Consider the following 20,038-nt stretch of genomic DNA (forward strand, 5'->3'; position numbering starts at 1 on the left):
GAACAGCAGCGACGAAGATTCGCAATCCGAAGCTGCACTATTCGAGGTGTTCACGAGGCAGGTAGGTTGCGAGAATATTCAAACTACAGCGTACCATCCCACCTTGAGCAGGTGCTTCGAGTACGCGCCGAGGAAGACGGAGCAGCATCCCTGTCCGGCACACCAAAACCAAGTGGCCTAGGAGAATCTGCACGTGGTGGCACCGGGAAACGCTGTACTCACTTTGACTTGCTGACCGTGGTGTAGTGGGCGAATGTTTTAAGGCTTAATTCGGGCGATCAGACCCGAGTCTGCACGAAGACTCATATGAAATGGCTTCGGCCACAAAAACTTACCAAGGGTACACTGGTACAATGGGAACCAACCGAGATAGCCCTCTGAATTTATACGGTCATGTACTATCAACCCAGTTGTAGCGGCTGCTCCACTAGTGGGAGCTCCATAGGCGTTGTAGTTACGTCGAAGCGGGCAAAGAGACTTTTGGGCCTCAAACGAGGAGTTGCATTTCAACTCGCGTGCCGTACTTTGTAGTTCGGTAAAGATTTAAGTGGGTAGGGTCCACTATTATGAATGCTGAGCCATGCATTCAGTATAAACTGGTACTGTTATCCTCTCATAGTGGTGGTGTGGCCGCAAAATGCATCCAGGTCAGTGGAATTACACCCACAAGACAGATACTTTGATCTTCGATGAAATAACCCCGCCTCGAGTGGGATTCCGAAGCGTTTGTACAGATCGTAAAACGCAACGATAATGTGCTCAATCTTGACTGATCCAGCATTCTTCAGTATTCCCAGTATTCAGGGACACCATTAAGGAGGATTTAGGTACATCGTCGACAGAATTTGTCTATGGAACTCCACTGTGGATGCCAGAAGAATTTTTCTTGGTAACGTCCGACGTCGATGTATTCTTTAGGATCGATCGACTACGAAGGCTGCTGGAATCCCCTGGAGGGCCCTTTGTACCCTTTAAAGCTATCCACACCTCAGAACAAGTTTTCACGGCCGACTCGAATTTCAGCGACCTGCCAAAGCATACACATCTGGATCCGGAGGTGAAGAACGAAACCTTCAATAGTATGAGCTTTGTGAGTTGACTACAAGGTGGGACATGAAGGCCCTGAAGGTTTAACGTGAGTTCCTGCCGTGTAGGCAAAATCCCACGGTCCTCTTCGGACACGGATTGATTTGGAGACCACAATCAGAGCCCCACCATGACTGCCACAGCGGTACTGGTTTATACTGACTGTAGACTCAACATTCAAACCAGTGGATACAATGCCGATTTAACGCCTCTGCCGCAACTAAATGGTACGTAACCCGAATTGTACAGCGAAACTCCAAACTTGAGTTCACCAATATGAAACTCCCACAAGGGGGCCAACCGCAAATAACCGGGCCGAAAGCATATCCTCCAAAAATGTTCGAAAAAGAATACGCCTTAGGCGCATTCATGGACATCGAAGGTGCCTTCAATTATGCCTCATTCGCGGCAATTTGTGATGCGGCAAGACAGCATGGAATCGAACCGTGCTGCTATACAGTTAGATCCTGCACATGCTAGAGTGGAGAAAAATCAACATATCGGTCGGCCAGAATTCTATTGAAGTAGGATGTCTTACGGGCTGCCCGCAGGGAGGGGTTCTCTCTCCACTGTATGGCTCTTGGTAATGGATATCCTGCTGTAGCTTCTGGAGGACAAAAAAGTCTTCGCGCAAGCATTTGCGGACGACCTAGCTGTAATAATTACCGGCAAGTTTGCGAACACAGTATGTGATCGCTTGAATGCAACTCTGCATGTAATCCACAGTTGGTGCCTCCGCAATGGACTCACGGTGAACACTAGGAAGACTGGACTAGTTATGTTCACTAGGAAGGTCATGTCGGGCAGTTATACGCTACCCACCTTAGCAGGGGCGGAAATCCAGCTGGCACAAACAGTCAAGTATTTAGGAGTACATTTCGACTCCAAGTTAGCGTAGAAGCACCATATTCAGGAACAATATCAGAAATCCTGGACATAATAAAACCCAATTCGATGTATGCATGCATCGTCTGGTGGCCAAGACTGAACTTTGCTAACAGCAGGAAGCTGGTAGCATAGATTTAGAGCCTAAATATTACTGGAGCAATGAGTACTTCCGCCGATTGCGGAAGCTATCCTAAATTTACCCCGAAGATACCTTGGTAAGGTTTTCTTTAATGAAGAATCTGTACACTCTCTGCCTCTGGAGTATGTGCTCAAATTCGCTAAAGCCTGCGAACAGAGTAGGCGGGAAGCCATTGAATAGACGATTTACGGGGAGAGTACAATGGGCCAATGGCCTGAGTGCTCGGAGCTGCGGCTCCCCCTAGTAAACTAAACTAACTGCGCACTGTTACAAAATGATCCAAAGGGTGTCGACGTGGTCAATGCAGGAGGATCTCGAGCGGAAACAAACTTACTCTCTATCGATCAAGTTTTGGAAATGTTCTTACATGGGTTCCAGAATTATCTTAGCTATTATCTTTGCAACGACAGGGAGCACGCAGATACCCCCACAATTGTCACACTCAAAACGAGTCCCCCTTTTTGAGATTTCAACGATCATCCCCTCTTTCCACTCTCTGAGAAAGATCTCGGATTTCCAAAAATTTCTGTACGAGTGGAAGGAGCAGATCAGCCGTAAATGCAGGTGCAGCGAATAAGGAGAACAAAGGCAACACCAACGGGATGATGAAACGGTGGCACAAACCCTTAAAAGCCGCAATATTGTGTCATAACACGAGTGAATGGATTGACCTTTTGCCCACGGTTCTCCTAGAATTACGAACAAGGATCAAGGACGATGTAGGAGCATCAGTAGCCGAATTAGTTTATGGAATGACTTTCCGTTACTCGGGCGAATTTTTAATCACCAAAGAACAAGTTGCAGACCCCAAAATATGCTTAGAGAAGTTCCGCGAGCACATGCGACAGGTACGCCTAACACCGACGGCACATCACTGAAGAGCAAAAGTCTTCGTGCATAAGGATTCGTATATGTGTACTCATATGTTCGTCTGCATAGATCAAAAACCTTTGGAACCTCCATACGAGAGATCTTGTCGGATTATTGAGCGTCCTTCGGAGCAAATTTTCAAGTATATGACTTGCGGTTTCGTCTAGGGCAGAAACAACTCATCAGACGCTACCTCACCTCTGCCCTCGGAGCAGTGTGACCGAAGTGGTTACAAGGTCACATTTGCCCGCTTATATCAATTCAAAAATACGACATGTGTGTGAGAAGGACAAAAACCGTAAAATTCAGGCCTAAGTCGGTCGAGGCTAAACTGGCGGACTTAGGAATCCCTCGATTCTCAAACAAAAGTCTAGTTTAGCCTCGGCGGTCTTAGGACTGAATTTTGCAAGGCGGTTTTTGGTCTCGCTATAATTCATACACATATCGTGGCTGATAGTTTCATATCCCACCAAGGTAAAAACTGAGTTTCATTAAATAATTTATACATAACCGGCATCCGCACGTGGATGTAGAGTTTATGACTTTATAGGAATGAGAATCAGAATCTCAGGAAACCGGCAATCTCAAATTTTGTGTTTAATTTCATTGGTGGCAAGACATACGTATGTATGTACATATCCATGCTTGTATATCTCTTTGAAATAAAACTAGTTAGGCGCGATTCCGGTTGCTTTATTTAAGTATAAGCACTGAGACCTTTTGAAAACCGGGGCCAACAATGAACCCAGAATTTACTGGTAGTTACGTTTGGCCTTTTCTGGATTGTTGGTGCTCCTTTATCGAACAAAACACGTTCAAAGGAACCCAAATTTCTTTGTCTGCTCGGATAAATCCCGAGTCTTGGCGAACGTGAAGCAGCCCCGCTAGAAACATCGTTGCTTAAGGTTAGCGGGACTCAAATGTTCCTCTCCAGCGTGGATAACTAATCGAATCGGTACTTACTTTTTGCTAAATGCCCTGCGTGGAACTCTTTCCATTACGGAAAAATTAGAAAAAAAGAAATCAATACTGACGTCTCAAATCGCAGCGCACGCAAGCCCCTCACTCAGATGACATCTGATGTTCACCAATAAACGGCAATAAAAAATGAAACTGAAATGTAACCTAACGAAGAGAATATTGTTTTCTTTTCCACAGCACAAAACACACAATCATGTCCATCGGAGATGATTTCGCAAAACTTGGCTCCAATCTGAATTCCCCCCTTTTGATTCACAGGAACTTTCCAACCACACACACACTTTATCCAAGGACCAACCTCACCGTCCGAGACTTCCTTTCAAATTGAAAACTCCAGTTCAGCCCATCAGCTGTCTTTCAATCAGCCGGTCCCGCCATGCCAGCTCAGCGTCAACAACAACCTACACGGTTGCTGAAGAGTTAATCTTTTTAAATTTTTTTTGTAGGATTTTTTGCTCGTTGTTATTATTGCTCGAATAAGTAACCTAACTTCGAGAGTAGAATGCTCCGAAGAATTAATGTTCCCTACTTTAGCAGGGTGTAGATGAAATCCGTTAGAGTAGGCGGCAAAAATGGTAGATCCTGCCTAAGGTACAATATAACGGCTTAGACCAGGATGCCAAGCTTCTATCAGGGATATCGAATTGGTGGGTCCTGGCGTAAAATCAGTAGTTTGGAGTGCCATATTAAGGGGGACTTGGACCGGACATCGGTTTTTGCGTAGTCGATCATAATGTTAATGATGCGCTCGAAAATTCCCGATCCATTTGCTTCCTCCGGCTAGTCCACTGCGATTTAAACAATTTTACGATTTTATTTTTGCATAATAGATGCTGTGGTTCAGGAAATAAGGGAGCAAATGCTACCTTGCAACCACTTCGGTCACGCTGCTTCTAGGCCAGAGGTGAGGCACCGTTTGATAAGTTCTCTCTGTCCTGGACAAAACCGCACCTTTTGCAACTTGGGTGCTTGCCCAAGAATGAGAGGTCGGTGGACTAAACCGTGGAAGTATGTTGTTTTCCAACTGGGCCGGTTCTAGGACTTAGGAATCCCTCGGTTCTCAAACAAAAGCCAAATATTCAAAGTTGATTTAAAAGGAAGAGAATGTAACATCAACGTAGAGCGATTAAAACCAGCCAGAGGCGGGGTTAGGAAAGAAGTCTCGGTGGCGTATTTCTCCCTCTTGTCCCCTATTCTTGAAAGTTCAGCACTGAAGAAAAGAACAAATAGACCTAGAAATATCGGCATTCGCGAGTCTAAAAAAGAGTGCGGCGGATAGTGGATTACGGATACCGATGCTCATGAGGGTTCAGTTTGACGACAGGATCTAAAGGAGTAAAAACACCAAGGTCAGGATTGAAACGGTACAGGACCCCCCGAAATTGCATATTTAATCTAATTTTGTCAAATTTTCTTTACTTCGATCCCTGAGAAAACCAGGCCCGGAGGGAATCATCAAACCCCAATCGATGACCTAGTGATGGAGCGTGAGGCACTTCCAATTGTCGAAGAAAATTCGTTTCTTGCGAAGTCTGAGGCTAAAAATCGGTGAATAACACGACCCTTAACTCACGGAAGATTCTCTTGTGTGTGTGTATGGTGGGGGAGAAGCTATAGCTTCTGAGCGCTCAGGCCGTGTTGGCCCATTATACTCGCCTCCCCCGTCTAACGAAATATTCCGGATTCGTTCATGTATCGCAGGATTTCCGTTAGTGGATGTGATGCGACCCGTCGCAATTGGAGGACATCGGCACCAAAGATCTGATGCCTGATGCGTCCATAGGCGGGGTTTTCACATAGGAAATGTTCCGTGGATTCCGCTTCCTCATTACAGGAGGGACACGTATCATCTTCGGTAATTCCTATTCTGAACATATGCTCAGCTAGTGAATTATGGCCTGTCAGAATGCCCACAACACACCTGCAAGTCCTCCTGCTTTTCGACAGGATAAACTTTGCGGTACGTATGTTGGGTTCTGGCAGGAAAAGTTTGGTGTGTCGAGCAGCATTTAGGCTCTGCCACCTGTCATTATGGGAAACTTGTTCCCAGTTTTTGAAAGCAGATTTAGCCAATGCGACTGATACTCCAATTGCTGGCTCCGGTCCCGGCATAGGGGAGATTGACCCCTCTTTCGCTAAAGCGTCCGAGATTTCATTTCCCTCTATGCCACAGTGACCAGGTACCCAGAATAGTTCCACCGTATTGAATCTAGACATAGAGTTCAAACGGTTTCTGCATTCCTGAACGATTTTCGAGGTGATCAAAGGACTGCTCAATGCCCTCAGTGCAGCTTGACTGTCACTGCAGATTGCGATGCGCCTGCCCTTCAACCGCTCGTCAATCACCCAGTTTGCCACCCTTAGGATCGCATAAATTTCGGCTTGAAAAACCGTTGCATATTGTCCCAAAGGAATAGCCCACTTCTCGTTTTTATTCGAAAGGTAGACTCCGGCTCCAGAACCCTCTTCTGTTTTTGAGCCATCGGTGTAGAAGACTTCCGTATATCCCGCCACGCATTCCTCTGGGTCTTCCCAGTCCTCTATACGCTTCAGGGTAACTTCATATCTTCTACCAAACAGATGTATGGGGACACGAGAATCGGAAGGCATTGTAAGAACTGGATTCAGTCCTCCCAGTAACTCTTCCAATGCTCTGTGCCCCCCACATCCGTTGTTTTCCCATAGATCTAATCGAATTAGCCTATGAGCTGCTCTCATTGCAGTGCTTTGAATAAATATATCCAGGGGCTGCAAATTAAGTAACGCATTCAGAGCTGCGCTGGATGTCGTGCTCATGGCACCAGTGATACCCAGACAAACAGTTCTTTGCAGTGCGGCTAGTTTACGGTGAAAACTTTTTTGTCTCACCTTAACCCACCACACTGATGCATATACGAACATCGACCTAATGATGGCAACGTATATCCACATTACCACATGAGGCCTGAGTTCCCATGTCGAGGCAAAGGTCCGTCTGCACAGCCCATAAGCTGTGAGAGCTCGTTTCATCTTTACCTCTACATGTTTGTTCCAAAGAAGTTTTTTATCTAGAGTGGCTCCCAGATATTTCACTTCTTCGGAGAGTTGAAGGGTAGTACCCCTCATCTCAGGGAGACAAAGTCCATCCAGTTTTCTCCTTTTTGTGAATAAAACCATTGTGGTTTTATTTGGATTAACTGACAAACCATGTCTAAGGCACCAGCTGTCTATCAAATCAACGGCACGCTGTATATTCCTACACACCGTTCCAAGATCCCGATCAACAGCAAGTACAGCCACGTCATCAGCATAAGCTTGAGCGTGTATTGGCAAATTTTGCAGTTCGCATAGCAGTGAGTCGATCAGCATACTCCACAGAAGCGGCGAAAGCACACCTCCTTGGGGGCAGCCCTTCGTTGCTTCCGTAGTCAGGTAGCGATCGACCCATATCTCAGCGCACAGCAATCTTTGCGTTAGCATAGCATGGATCCACTTAATTAAAGCATCATCAACACCATGCGCTCTGGCGGCATCACAAAGTTTTTGAAAAGGCGCACAGTCAAAAGCCCCTTCAATGTCCACGAACACCCCCATCGCGTACTCACCATTCACAGTTGCATCCTCTATCTTTGTGACCAAAGAATGAAGAGCAGACTTACAGGACTTTCCACGTTGGTAAGCATGTTGGTTTTCACTAAGTGGGTGTGACCTAAGTGCGTTTCCACGAATGTGACGCTCCACCAGTCTCTCCAAACCTTTCAGCAAAAATGAAGTCAAGCTGATCTGTCTGAAGTTCTTTGGATTAGAATAGTCATCTTTCCCAGGTTTCGGTATGAAAACTACCTTAACCTGTTGCCAAGAGGAAGGCACGTAGCCCAGAGCAAGACATCCTCGAAAAATATTTCTTAGAGGTCGCTCTAAATGCTCCATACCCTCCTTTAGCATTGCCGGATAGATGCCATCCATGCCAGGTGCTTTGAAATGTTCAAAGGACAGTATGGCAGCTCTCACCTTTGCATGGGTAACAACCGCTTTCGCAGTGTTCCAGTTCCCCTTGCAACACTTGCGTGTTGAAGGGGTTGCAAGAACCGTCAGCTCTCCCCCTACCACTTCTCTCACCCGTTCTCCCGGGTGGTGTGCCTCCAGGAGGGTCTGTACTGAGTCCAGTCTGGAGCTCGTGAAAGTACCGCCGGGTTTTCTAAGAGAATCCAACTTGGCCGACTCATCCCTTTTGAGGACTCTACACAGCCTTGAAGCCTCTCTTTCGCTTTCCAATTCCTCACAGTACGCTCTACATGAGTCTCGTTTCGAACACCTAACGAGCCTCTTATATCCACGTTGTTGTGAGTTCCCGAAATTTAACCGTCGTCGTTCTTGTTACTTTTGCAAGCACGGGTTAGAAGGTCGATTTCTTGAGTTTTTGGCGTTCGCGGTTCCACCAAGGAACCGTTTTACCGCTTTGGCCTCGGGAAATAGGACAAGCCTCTTCATAGCACTCTAAAAGTGTGCGGTTCAGAGTTTTCAATTCATCTTCCAGCACCAAAGGAGTCCTTAGTCGGAAGATTCTCTTAGTGTGGACTATTGTCCTTAGAATCTCTTGCGAGTATGCGGGTTGCAGTGATTCTTGAGACAATTATATACGCAGCAGCGATTGTGTGTAACTACACACGACAAAAGGGAAGGGAAGATGTGATTCGAAGGAAATCTCGAAAAAAGTTGTTTAGGAAAGCAAGTTTGGTCCAACAGCAATGACGACATAGAACCCATTTTTCAATTAAACCCTCTGACAAACTACGGTAGAAACTGAACATATTCCAAATTTCCTGCAACTCTCTGTGGATCGCCAGCCCGAAAACCAACAAACCACAACCTCAAGCTAATTGGCAACAACATTTCTCCCACAAACCTAAACAATTGTAATCCTCGTCACCTATGATGGCATGACTGCGGTTCACAAGCAATAAAACTTCGCCTATAAAAGGCAATCGAGTTCGCCATCCCCCGCACCGTTCAATCAAATTGAGAACTTTATCCGGTCTCGCGAAATTTTCACGTAATCACCGCCGCCAACTTTGAATGATATCCAGTCACTCCGCCCGCCGTCACCTGCACAAGCGTCTTCGTCATCATTAATTCGCGTCATGTTTGCACTGTGTTCGCTGCTATCAGTTTCATTTTTCATAAAAATTTAGTGCATCGAATCGAAGGAAAGCAAAAAAATAAGTGTAGGGCCGAGGTGAGAGCACTGACGATGCACACGTCAACACAAATGGAGGAAGCGAACAGTAGAAAACGAAAAGCACAAGACCTCCAGCATTTAGCGACCGTGGAGCAATAATAGCGAAAACACTAAGAACGACAATAACAAAAGCGACAATGACGACGATGATATTGGTCCGCTTAACAACACGAGCACGCCGTCAGCTCCAGCAGCAAAAAGTCAACAGCCTCGAGGGAACTTTCCGACCCCAGCTGGAGCCCTACGTCCGCGGGTCCTGCATGCCAGCGAGCCGGGCGGCTACGTCGAGCCGGAACGATCTGAATGACTCGCTCCTAGCACTTCTGGGAACGTGCCCGCTTCGTTGGCAGATGCGGGACCAATTGACCTGCACAACGTTCAAATTGTGCTCGAACGGAATGTAAACAAAAATCCACTCGTCGACGTGCTCGTCGGGGCCGGATAGGGTGCATGGGGACGACATGCCCGGACGCTGCAATCAACTGTACGTACACACATCGGACAAGGATGTCCGTGACGGTGACGAAGAGGAGTCTGCGATGTGGATGGGACGTGGATGTCCCGAATCGCGGATGGGGCGCGGTGGAGATGACATCGCCAGCATGACTGGGCACCTCTCGCACAGAATCTCTCATGCAACAAGGGAAACACTTACAAGGACTGTCAACTACGGATAGAAACCAATTGTGATTGCGGCAATTTAAATTTGGTTAGAAAAATTACCTTTGCTGTGGCGTGATGGGCAGCGGTTTACACGTCACTCGTGCTAGAGCCGAAAGCGATTGCAATCCTGGCGGCAGTGGAGTCGGTCTGCTCACAAGTTCTCTAGATCCTCCAGCAAGGACTGAGCTATCGCTTCATCCAAGCATGAACGAAATATCCTTTGGGTTTTCCGTGAGAGCGCGAATTGTAATCCAATTCGGCATCATATCCTGCTTGATCCGCATGCGAGAACTCCTTCGCGTTTGTTGCCCCAGGCTACCGTGCATTCGTTGGCGACCGGAACTTTAGCCTGCCCGACCGAGAGGGTTTCTAACTCTTCAATGTCCGCGATCCAGCCAGGACGAGGTCGGCGTGATTTCCGCACCCGCAGCGCTTCAAGGGCTCTAAACTACCAACACAGCACCCCGGCGAGATCCCACTCCTCGAGCACTGGCCTCACAAAACAAGCATTTTCATATTTCCAGAACTTCTCACACACATCACTCAAGCGATTCAAACAATTTTCCGAATGAGAATTTCCTCACAAACTACTTCTCTAAATTCACTTTATCCGAGCGGCGCGAGCCTATATAATCCGACAAGCCCAGCTCACCGGAATCGTCAGAGTCCTGTTAAAAATTCTCGCTATAATACAAACACTTTTTGGGCACACGACGAAAACGAAACGTAAGAATTTCTCCACAAGACCGAGAAATTTGCACAAGACCTGGGACGGCGGCCAACGCGCAGAATAGCCACTTTAATTGCAAAATTTCAAGTTAAAATTGACAGCGAGCACTTTTTTGAGTAGTGGAAAACACGTGGTCGATTGTTGGCTGCTCCTTTCACAGGAAATTGAAGTTAGAAAGCGCCGCTAAAGGAGAATTTTTATTAGAAAATCTGAGCAAAGACGGAATGAATTTTACTCTCGAAAGCGTCCATCTTGGATTTTTGTCATGATTTAAAGGGTGTCCTGCTTGCACAGACAGCCGGCCGTATAGTTTTGTCTCGCTCGTTGGAGCTGTCTCTTTGTGTTTTTTTTCACTTCATGTTCGGTATTTCGAAATTCGAATTGCCAAGTGACCCGATGTCAATTCGCCATGTCATTCTGCCATTTCGAATATAATGGCAATACGAGACTGTAGAGGGCACTGTCTGAAGACCAATGCTTCCGGCAAAGAGATCTAAATAATCGATCGAGGGCGACTAAAATAAATTTCTTTCATTCAATTAATGTCACGAATTAGCCAGATATTTTCCCCACATTTAACCACAATACTTGGAATACGGTTATTCATGCTCATCTGACCATTATAATATTTGAAATCTCGTCTCCATTCCTTCTAATTGTGTTTTTAAGTATCAAGAGTAGATGGCAGCACCACATCCTAACGTTAAAAGCAGTAGTTCATTAGCAGTTTCATACGAGAATTAAGGATTATTTGAGCGTAATCGACTAAAATAAATTATTAGTTTCCTAACTCACACATCGTCGCCCTAATTTGCAAACCGGCTACCTCCACTTTTTGGCAAAATACATTTTTTATGTGATATTGAACGAAAATTCGAGGACGCATTGAACCAACCTCAAATACCTGATAAATAACTGTCAAAATATCATTTAAACGGCCTCACTAAACTCAGCTAACTCCATTGATACAATTATTCATACGCAAAGGAGGGAACTCTTGGCCGCGTTCGAGAGAAGAATCCTCCGAAGAATTTTTGGCCCCCTACATGAGGATGGACGATTCCGTAGCCTACACAATGACGAAATCTATGAGCGATACAATGACCGTTCGGTTGTGGATAAAATCCGGCTCAACAGGTTGCGGTGGCCGGGTCACTTAATCCGTATGGATGAGGATGATCCCACCCGGAAAGTCTATAAGGGCAATATCTATGGTAGAAAAAGAAGACGGGGCAGAACCTGCCTAAGATGGAGCGATGGCGTGGGTCAGGACGCCAGACAGCTTTTAGGGATATCGAATTGGTGGACCTCGGCGCAAAACCGGGATGTCTGGAGTTCCTTATTAAGGCAGGCCTAGACCGGATACCGGTTGTTGCGCCGTTGATGATGATGATGATGAGTTTCCGAAAATGAGTCCTGTCTCACTTTAAGTGCGTACATTTTGACTCCTCACTCGCGCACTTTGCAATTCACGACTAAACTAATATCAGTTGCGGGAAGTACTAATCGAGAGAGAGTACTTCCCGCAACTGATATTAGTTTAGTCGTGAATTGCAAAGTGTGTGAGTGGGGAGTCAAAATGTACGCACTTAAAGTGAGACAGGACTCATTTTCGGAAACTCGTCATCATCATCATCATCAACGGCGCAACAACCGGTATCCGGTCTAGGCCTCACCTGGAATTTGTTCATAGGGACTAAGAATCTGCAACTTAAACTTAACTTCAAAAACTGTTTCTTCTTTCTTTTCAGCCTATGTCCCGTTCACAAGCGGGGTCGGCTCGTCGTGATCGGTTTCGCCATTTGGCTCTATCAAATGCTTGATCTGAATGCAATCTCGAGGCTTTTAAATCTTCATCTTCTTCCAGCGCATCAAGCCACCGTTGTTTCGGTTGGACTTTTGGTCGTTTATCATTGACTTCGATGCTCAGACAAATCTTGGCAAGTAAATTCTCTTTAGAGCGAATTGCGTGACCATACCATCGAAGACGCCTCTCTCGCAGTTTTTCCTTGATGGATGCAACCCCATATCGAGCGCGGGTATCCTCATTTCGGATGTGATCAAAACGTGTCACGCCACTAGTCCAAAGCAACATCTTCGTCTCCATTACCGCAAGACGCGGTTAATTGTCTTTTGTAGTCGGTCAACACTCACCGTTGGACGTATCCAAGAAAAATTCTTCTACCGTCCACAGTGGAGTTCCGTAGACAAATTCTGTCGACGATGTCCCTAAATCCTCCTTCATGGCGATATTCTTCTTTTTCTTCAGCATTTGTCCCGATCACAAGCGGGGTCGGCATGTCGTGATCGGCTTCACCATTTGGCTCTATCGAATGCCTGATCTGGGTGCAATCTCGAGGCTTTCAAATCCCCATCTAGCGTATCAAGCCACCGTTGATTAGGTCTGCCTTTTGGTCGTTTACCATCGACTTCGATGTTCAGACCAATCTTGGCAAGTGAATTTTCGTTTGCACGAATTGCGTGACCATACCGTCGAAGACGCCTCTCTCGCAACTTTTCCACGATCGGTGCAACCCCATAACGATCGCGGATATCTTCATTTCGGATGTGATCTAAACGTATGACGCCACTAGTCCAACGAAGCATCTTCGTCTCCATTACCGCAAAACGCGGTAAATTGTCTTTTATAGTCGGTCAACACTCAGAGCTATAGAGAGCGGCAGACGGACGACATTGCAGTAAATTTTAGATTTGCGACGTGTGCTGATACGTCGATCACAAAGAACACCAGTTGTGGAATGCAACTTCATCCAGGTTGCGTTAATGCGTGAAGCAATTTTATTACGCAGTTCTCCATTGGCCGATAACATTGACCCGAGATATTTAAATCGCTCAGTTTTGGGCAGGTTACCAACTTACTCCCCCTTTTTCTGGTCCACGGACCCCTCGTTTGGTGCTTAGCACCCAAACTTTCAAAAAATTAGGCGATGACGGCTTTACGGTTTCTTACCAGGGCAGAGACAAATCGTCAGACGCTGCCTCCCTTCTGCCCTGGGAGCAGATCAATAAGGCGAATTTGCGCTCAATATAATTCATAGTCATGTGGTGTTCTGCGGATTATATAAAGAAGCACTTAACATCTGCGGACCGCTTCGGTCACGCTGTTCCCAGGGTAGAGATGAGGCAACATCTGACGATTTGCTTCTGTTCTGGTAAGAAACCGTAAAGCCGTCATCGCCTAATTTTTTGAAAGCTTGGTTGCTAAGCCCTAAACGAGGGTCTGCGGGCCAATAAAAGAGGGAGTAAGTTGCTCCGCATTTGGTCCGGTCCGGCACTAAATTGATGCGGACTTAGGACCCCACAATTCTTAAAAAAATATTTTCTCATATGCCAAAAATATAAAAATGAATGGATTGCCTATGATCCTCCAAAACACGGGAAAATAATATACGAGTATATCCAACTATGCAAAAAGTATTCGTCTGCTTACCTTTTCAGTAATTAATTTAGGATTTTCATAACTAAATAAAAAAAGAAATATTCAGTTCATGTCTTCAATTTTTTTTTCTAATATGGATTCTTTAGAAATGAAATCAAAACTAAGCACTTGACTCCGTCGAAATCGCTAATCGTGCTTCACCACCGTCTGCGACGACCACTTCAGCAGGTTCGCGTAGGCAGCGGGCGAGGTGGATTGAAGAAATGGACCTCCGCTGCTGCTACGAAATAACGGCGGGGCAGGTACAACATCTTGCCGCCCCTTGTTGCACCAAAAATTCGTCGAGCGTTTCCCGCGATTCGCGCACGTGACTGTACAGCGAGTCGCAGACCATTACCGCCTTATTATCGCAGCGACACAATCCTGGCTATCATCGAGGAGCGTGTTGTGCATCAAGAGTCAATGGGGGCAGAGGTGGTGGCATCAACAACACCATGCCACACTGCAAGCAACAGTTTCAGGACTCGCGAAGCACTCTTCTTCACTGTCCGACTGAAGTTTCCACTGAGGTTTGGGACGAATTTCTAACAGCGTGTATAGAATTTTCTGAAATTGACCCTTTGCATAGACCAGGTATTCCCAGGCTCTATGTATCTCCAACAACTCCGAGAATTCTATCTCAAATCAATGATGAGATTGGTGTGTGCTGTGTGCTGATATGTCACTGCTGCAACTACAGTCACTTGTGTATTGTAGTGCAGTTGTGGCTGTCAGATTGCTCGGTCGAAAATTCGCTTTCGCGTTATTGCTTTGAGTGACCGGAAAGATCTACCATGCAAAAATCATCTGAAACGTCGGCGGGACTCAAAAAAGCAGGACATTGGCTGATTCAAATCAGCACTGGCAATGCCAGCAGACAGGTGGAGAATAAAGTGCAAAGGGTTTACAGGAACTACGCCTTTCTGCCGTTTGCAGTCAGTTGCAACGGTAGGGCGGCAGCCACTCCAGACGTGTCCAGAATGCAACGTACACGAGGAACTAGCGGAGCTTTTTCAAATCTCTCAACGAATCCCAGGAGAGCGTCCAGACCGTAAAGTTTTCGATGACGGAAGCGAAAGAATATTAGGGTAGACTTTAGAGGTTACCCATCCAGAATGCTGAGCATGCTGAGTGGATCACCGCCAAAGTGGCATGAATTTTGCGAATGTTACCGAAGAAGAGGTTCGACGAGCCATTAACAGCTCGAAGAACTAGAGGGGTCCTAACAGGGATCAGGTGCAGAATTTCTGGTATAAGGGATTTACCAGTATACCTAGTCGGCATAAATCAAGTCATTAGTCGACCGGAGGAATTTCCACCCTCCTTCACTGCGGGAATTACCCACCTTGTCCCTAAAAAGGACACGGTGCAGGACCCCGCAGATAGAAGGCCGATTACTTGCTTGCCAGCCCTCTAGAAAATGCATACCGCCCATTATTAGTCGAGGTGCGCATTGACCCTTTCATTACATTATGTCCGAGGAGCAAAAGGGCTGCCGAGTTGGGTCAAGGGGTTGCAAAGAGCAACCCCTTTTATTGACTCGGTAGTTGTGGAACTAGCAACTAGAAGCCAAAGGAACCTCTTATTCGCTATATCGTCCCGCACACCTTTCTAATCAATATTCTACGTCTGCACCCCATTGATCCAAACTAATAAAATTTTTGGTGACAGTCATGGAAGGGTGGCATACCACCTTATCAATGAGTTCATCTGAGGGTGTCAATACCTCAGAGCCTATCCATATACGAAGAGGCATCTTCCAGGGGGATTCGTTGAGTCCTCTTTGGTTTTGCATGGCACTGAACCCTTATCGTGACTACTGAATGACGATAGAGATCACGGTTTTGCAATCAAATATGGCCTACGTGCTAAGTGCGAGCTGATACACTCGATGTACTTAGATAGCATCAAGTTGTATGCTGGTACCGACGACCACCTTAGAAGCCTGCTGCGAATAGTAGACATGTTAAGTCGTGATATTCTGATAGAAGTTGGATTAGACAAGTGTCGAATTCAAGCCATCCGCAAAGGTTATCACGAGCTGCATGCTAGACATAACATTGGTCAACTCGACATCCAAGCTATGACTGAGACGGACAGAGTGCCTAGGAATTCTGCAAGAAACCCATGCTGGGCGGGGCTTTTCGATTAGGATCTCAGTTGCATTCTACGCATCATCATTGGTACTGGTTCCCATTTATGTGATGATGTTAGCGCGCGTTTGATATAGAAATTTTCCAGCCTAGTGTGAAAACCAATCCTAGAAGGTGGCAGGTCTGCCAATGACAGTAACCTGTCCAAAACGAGCGATTTAAATATCTCGAGTCAATGCTATCGGCCAATGGAGAACTGCGTTATGCTTCTCACATAGGGAAACACAAAACCTTTTATACCCTGAAGCGTCAAGCTTCCGTTTTTCCGACTTATTTTTCTTTGAAACTGGATTGATAATATAGCGATAATATGAATTCCATTAAAACCTTTTTTTCATTTGAGGACGTTCTCCTTTTCTCCTCCTGCTTGACCCTGCAAAACCTTGCTAGGGACATCCTCCAAATAATGGCCTGAGTATATCAAGGATGGGAGGGAACCTCAGGCACCGCGCCTCAATAACCATCTGAGGCAGGAGAAGCAGGGATCGAGACTGTGGTTCGTCGTGGATCTTCCCTTTCGATCGCGGCACTAAGGTCCGGAGACCTACGGCTACACGCGCGCGGTCCAGCCGTTTTTTTTTATTTTTCTAGTTTATTTCGTTCGGTCGTCGCGGACTCCCTTGTTAGTTAGGTTATTTTTAGATCCAGTGTGGACCCACGCATTAATATATAAATATGTTGAATTTGTACAAAAGACATGTGAGGGATCAAAGTCCTGAAAGGACATCCCCTCCCCCCATTTCAGAACCTGGCTAACAGAGAGGCGTGCCAGAACATATTAACCGAGCACTTTGATGGAGCTCCGGTATTTGCGGGCGGACTTTCATGGTCAATTTCGCCAACTTTCTAGGTTTTTGGGATAGCTCTTCTCTCTAGGTTGTCCTCGGCCACTCAGGATGGCCGTTTGATCATCCCATTTCACTTCGGTTCATTACAAGGTACACGCGAATCCCAATGATTGAGTATTTTTCAGGATTTTTTTTGTGAAAATGATACGTGAGGAATCGAAGCGCTCAAAGGACTCCCTTCCCTCCTACATTTTCGAGCCTCGCTAGCACAGAGACATGCAAGCATATGTCGATGGAGCACTTTCATACAGCTTCAATATTTGCGGGTGGACCTTTACGGTAAATTTGGCCATCTTTTTGGTTTTTGGGTTAACTCTTCCATCTTGGTCGTCTCCGACCACTCAGGCTGGTCTTTTGATCATCGCAATTTCTATTTGTCATTACATGGTATTTATCTCCAGTCCGACTCTTCTAGTTTTATCGTTGAAAAATGTTTCAGAAACGAAAGAACATCCTGAAACGGTTAAAACCTATTTGTATCTAATTCTCTCATAATCTATTCATCGGCTTAAAAATCATAAGTCGCCAGGAGCCGATGGAATTACAGCCGAATTGGTTAAATATGGAGGCGACCAGTTACATCAAGTGGTTCATCAACTTGTGCTCAAGGTATGGGACAGCGAATCAATGCCTGACGATTAGCAACGAGGCATTATCTGCCTCATACATAAAAAGGGAGATACCACACAGTACAGCAATTATAGAGGTATCACGTTGCTGAGTACCATCTATAAGATATTCTCCACTATCTTGCTAGGCCGGATAGCCCCATACGCCCAGAACATCATTGGCCCATACCAAAGAGGCTTCACTCCAGGCAAATCAACAACAGATCAGATTTACTCTCTGCGGCAAGCGATGGAAAAACTGTTGGAATATGGACAACAGTTGCACCATCTATTCATCATCAGGGAAGTGAAACGGAACAGCTTTAGGGAATTCTGTGAAGGGATTGAACAGATCACAGAAGCAACCAGGCTGTACAAGGCTATAGCCAAAGACGGGGAAATATCCTCTGTCTGCTTGAAAAAGGAAGATGGGACATTCACCGAGAATGAGGAGGACAGGGTACACCTGCTTCTCAGAACTAATTTCCCGGGGTCCTACCCTTCGTTGGTAGGCGACAACAATCTGCCTGACACCCCAACAACGAATAAAAGGGGAAGGAAAGAGAGCTGGAAACTAGCAAAAGAGGTATGCTCAGAAGCTAGGCTAAGATGGGCAGTGGGAACTTTTAAACCAATGAAATCTCCCGGAGTAGATGGCATCTTCCCAGCACTCATCCAGAGAGGCCTAGGAATTATCTTAGAGTCTCTTCTGAGGGTGGTAAGGGGGAGCATAGCACTGGGTTACATACCAAGGGCATGGAGACGGGCAAAAGTGGTCTTTATTCCGAAAGCGGGTAAAAAGGATCCTTTTCACCCTAAATCTTTCAGACCAATCTGCCTAACATCGTTCGTACTCAAAACGGTGGAGAAGGTCATAGGCAAATATATTGGAACAAACGTTCTAAAGCGTAATCCCCTACATCACTGTCAACACGCTTACCGGGCAGGAAGGTCAACTGAAAGTGCTCTGTATCAGCTGACAGAGGTACTACGGGACGCCATAGAAACAAAAGAAATTGCACTGTGCGCGTTTTTGGATATCGAAGGAGCATTCGACAACACATCGCACACAAAGATACAGAATGCCCTGACCCGCAAAGGAGTGGGAAACACCCTGGCACTCTGGATGGGCAAAATGCTAAAAAGCAGACAAATAGAGGTACAAACAGGTACAAATTCTATTATCATGAACACCACTCAAGGCTGTCCACAGGGTGGAGTACTATCGCCGCTGATGTGTAGTATGGTAGTGGATGAACTCCTGGACGTGTTAACTAACACTGGAATACAAGTCCAGGGCTACGCGGACGACTTTGTTCTAATCTGTAGGGGCAAATATGAAGATACCCTATGTGATAGAATCCAAACTGGACTGGTTACTAGTGCCTGGTGCAGGGAGGTGGGACTGCGGATCAACCCAGCCAAAACCTCCATAGTACCATTCACTAGGAGGCGTAAGCTTGATTACCTGAGAGCCATAACATTACATGATATGGAGGTGAAACGAGAAACAGAAGCCAAATATTTGAGAATCACGCTTGACCAAAAATTACTCTGGAGGACACATGTCGGAAACACTTGTCGGAAAGCCACGAGGGCTCTGATGACTTGCAGATCGATAGCAGGAAAAAATGGGGTTGCAGCCCGAAGATACTACTTTGGATATATACTGCAATAGTAAGGCCAATGATTACCTATGAAGCGGTAATCTGGACCGAAAGAACCCAACTCAGCACACAAGCCAGGGAATTACATAAGCGCCAAAGGCTGGCTTGCGTGTGTATCAGTGGGGCAATGAGGACATACCCAACGGCATCCCTGGAGGTCCTTCTGGGATTAACCCCTCTCCATCTGCACATACAGATGCAGGCAAGGAGATCAATATTCAGGATGGCCGGTAGTATGAGTGAGGCGGGGAGCTGCCTAAATCGAAGGAACATTGATATCCTTTCTAGGCGGTATCCCGAATTACTGATACCGAGGGACAACATGACAACGAGGTTTCACTACGATAAGAAGTTTGAAACACATTGGAGTAACAAGGCAAACTGGGAGAGCGTGGCTGCGACATACGGCTTAAACCAGCAACTGATTACTTGGTACACTGACGGATCCCTCACAGCAGAGGGAGCGGGTGCCGGTGTCATTGGTCCAAGGAAAATGTACTTTGAGCCAATGGGCAGGTACACTAGCATATTCCAGGCGGAAATATACGCCATAGACAAATGTGCCTCCTTTAATCTGCAAAGGAACTACAGGGGGCAGAACATAGCTATTCTCACCGATAGCCAAGCAGCGATCAAGGCACTTAGGTCCAACCAGGTGAACTCTAAACTGGTATGGGAATGCCTTGAGAGACTGAATACACTCGGCTCGTCCAACAAGGTCTGGATACTTTGGGTTCCAGGCCATGCT

At 46.2% G+C, this 20,038-nt stretch overlaps 1 protein-coding gene across 2 annotated transcripts in view; it reads right to left on the bottom strand.

Moving 5' to 3' along the window:
• The window catches only part of LOC119655920, a 256,712-nt gene extending 245,841 nt beyond the window's left edge, over window positions 1-10,871 (bottom strand). The window contains exon 1 of one of the 2 annotated variants that reach the window (XM_038062087.1): window positions 9,906-10,871. The gene's annotated coding sequence lies outside the window, so the exon portion shown is untranslated. The remainder of the gene's footprint in view (window positions 1-9,905) is intronic. The other variant, XM_038062086.1, reaches the window with a different exon arrangement.
• Window positions 10,872-20,038: the final 9,167 nt, after the last annotated feature.

The sequence above is a fragment of the Hermetia illucens genome, chromosome 4, assembly GCF_905115235.1.
Source record: "Hermetia illucens chromosome 4, iHerIll2.2.curated.20191125, whole genome shotgun sequence".
In the NCBI taxonomy this organism is placed as follows: Eukaryota; Metazoa; Arthropoda; class Insecta; order Diptera; family Stratiomyidae; genus Hermetia; species Hermetia illucens.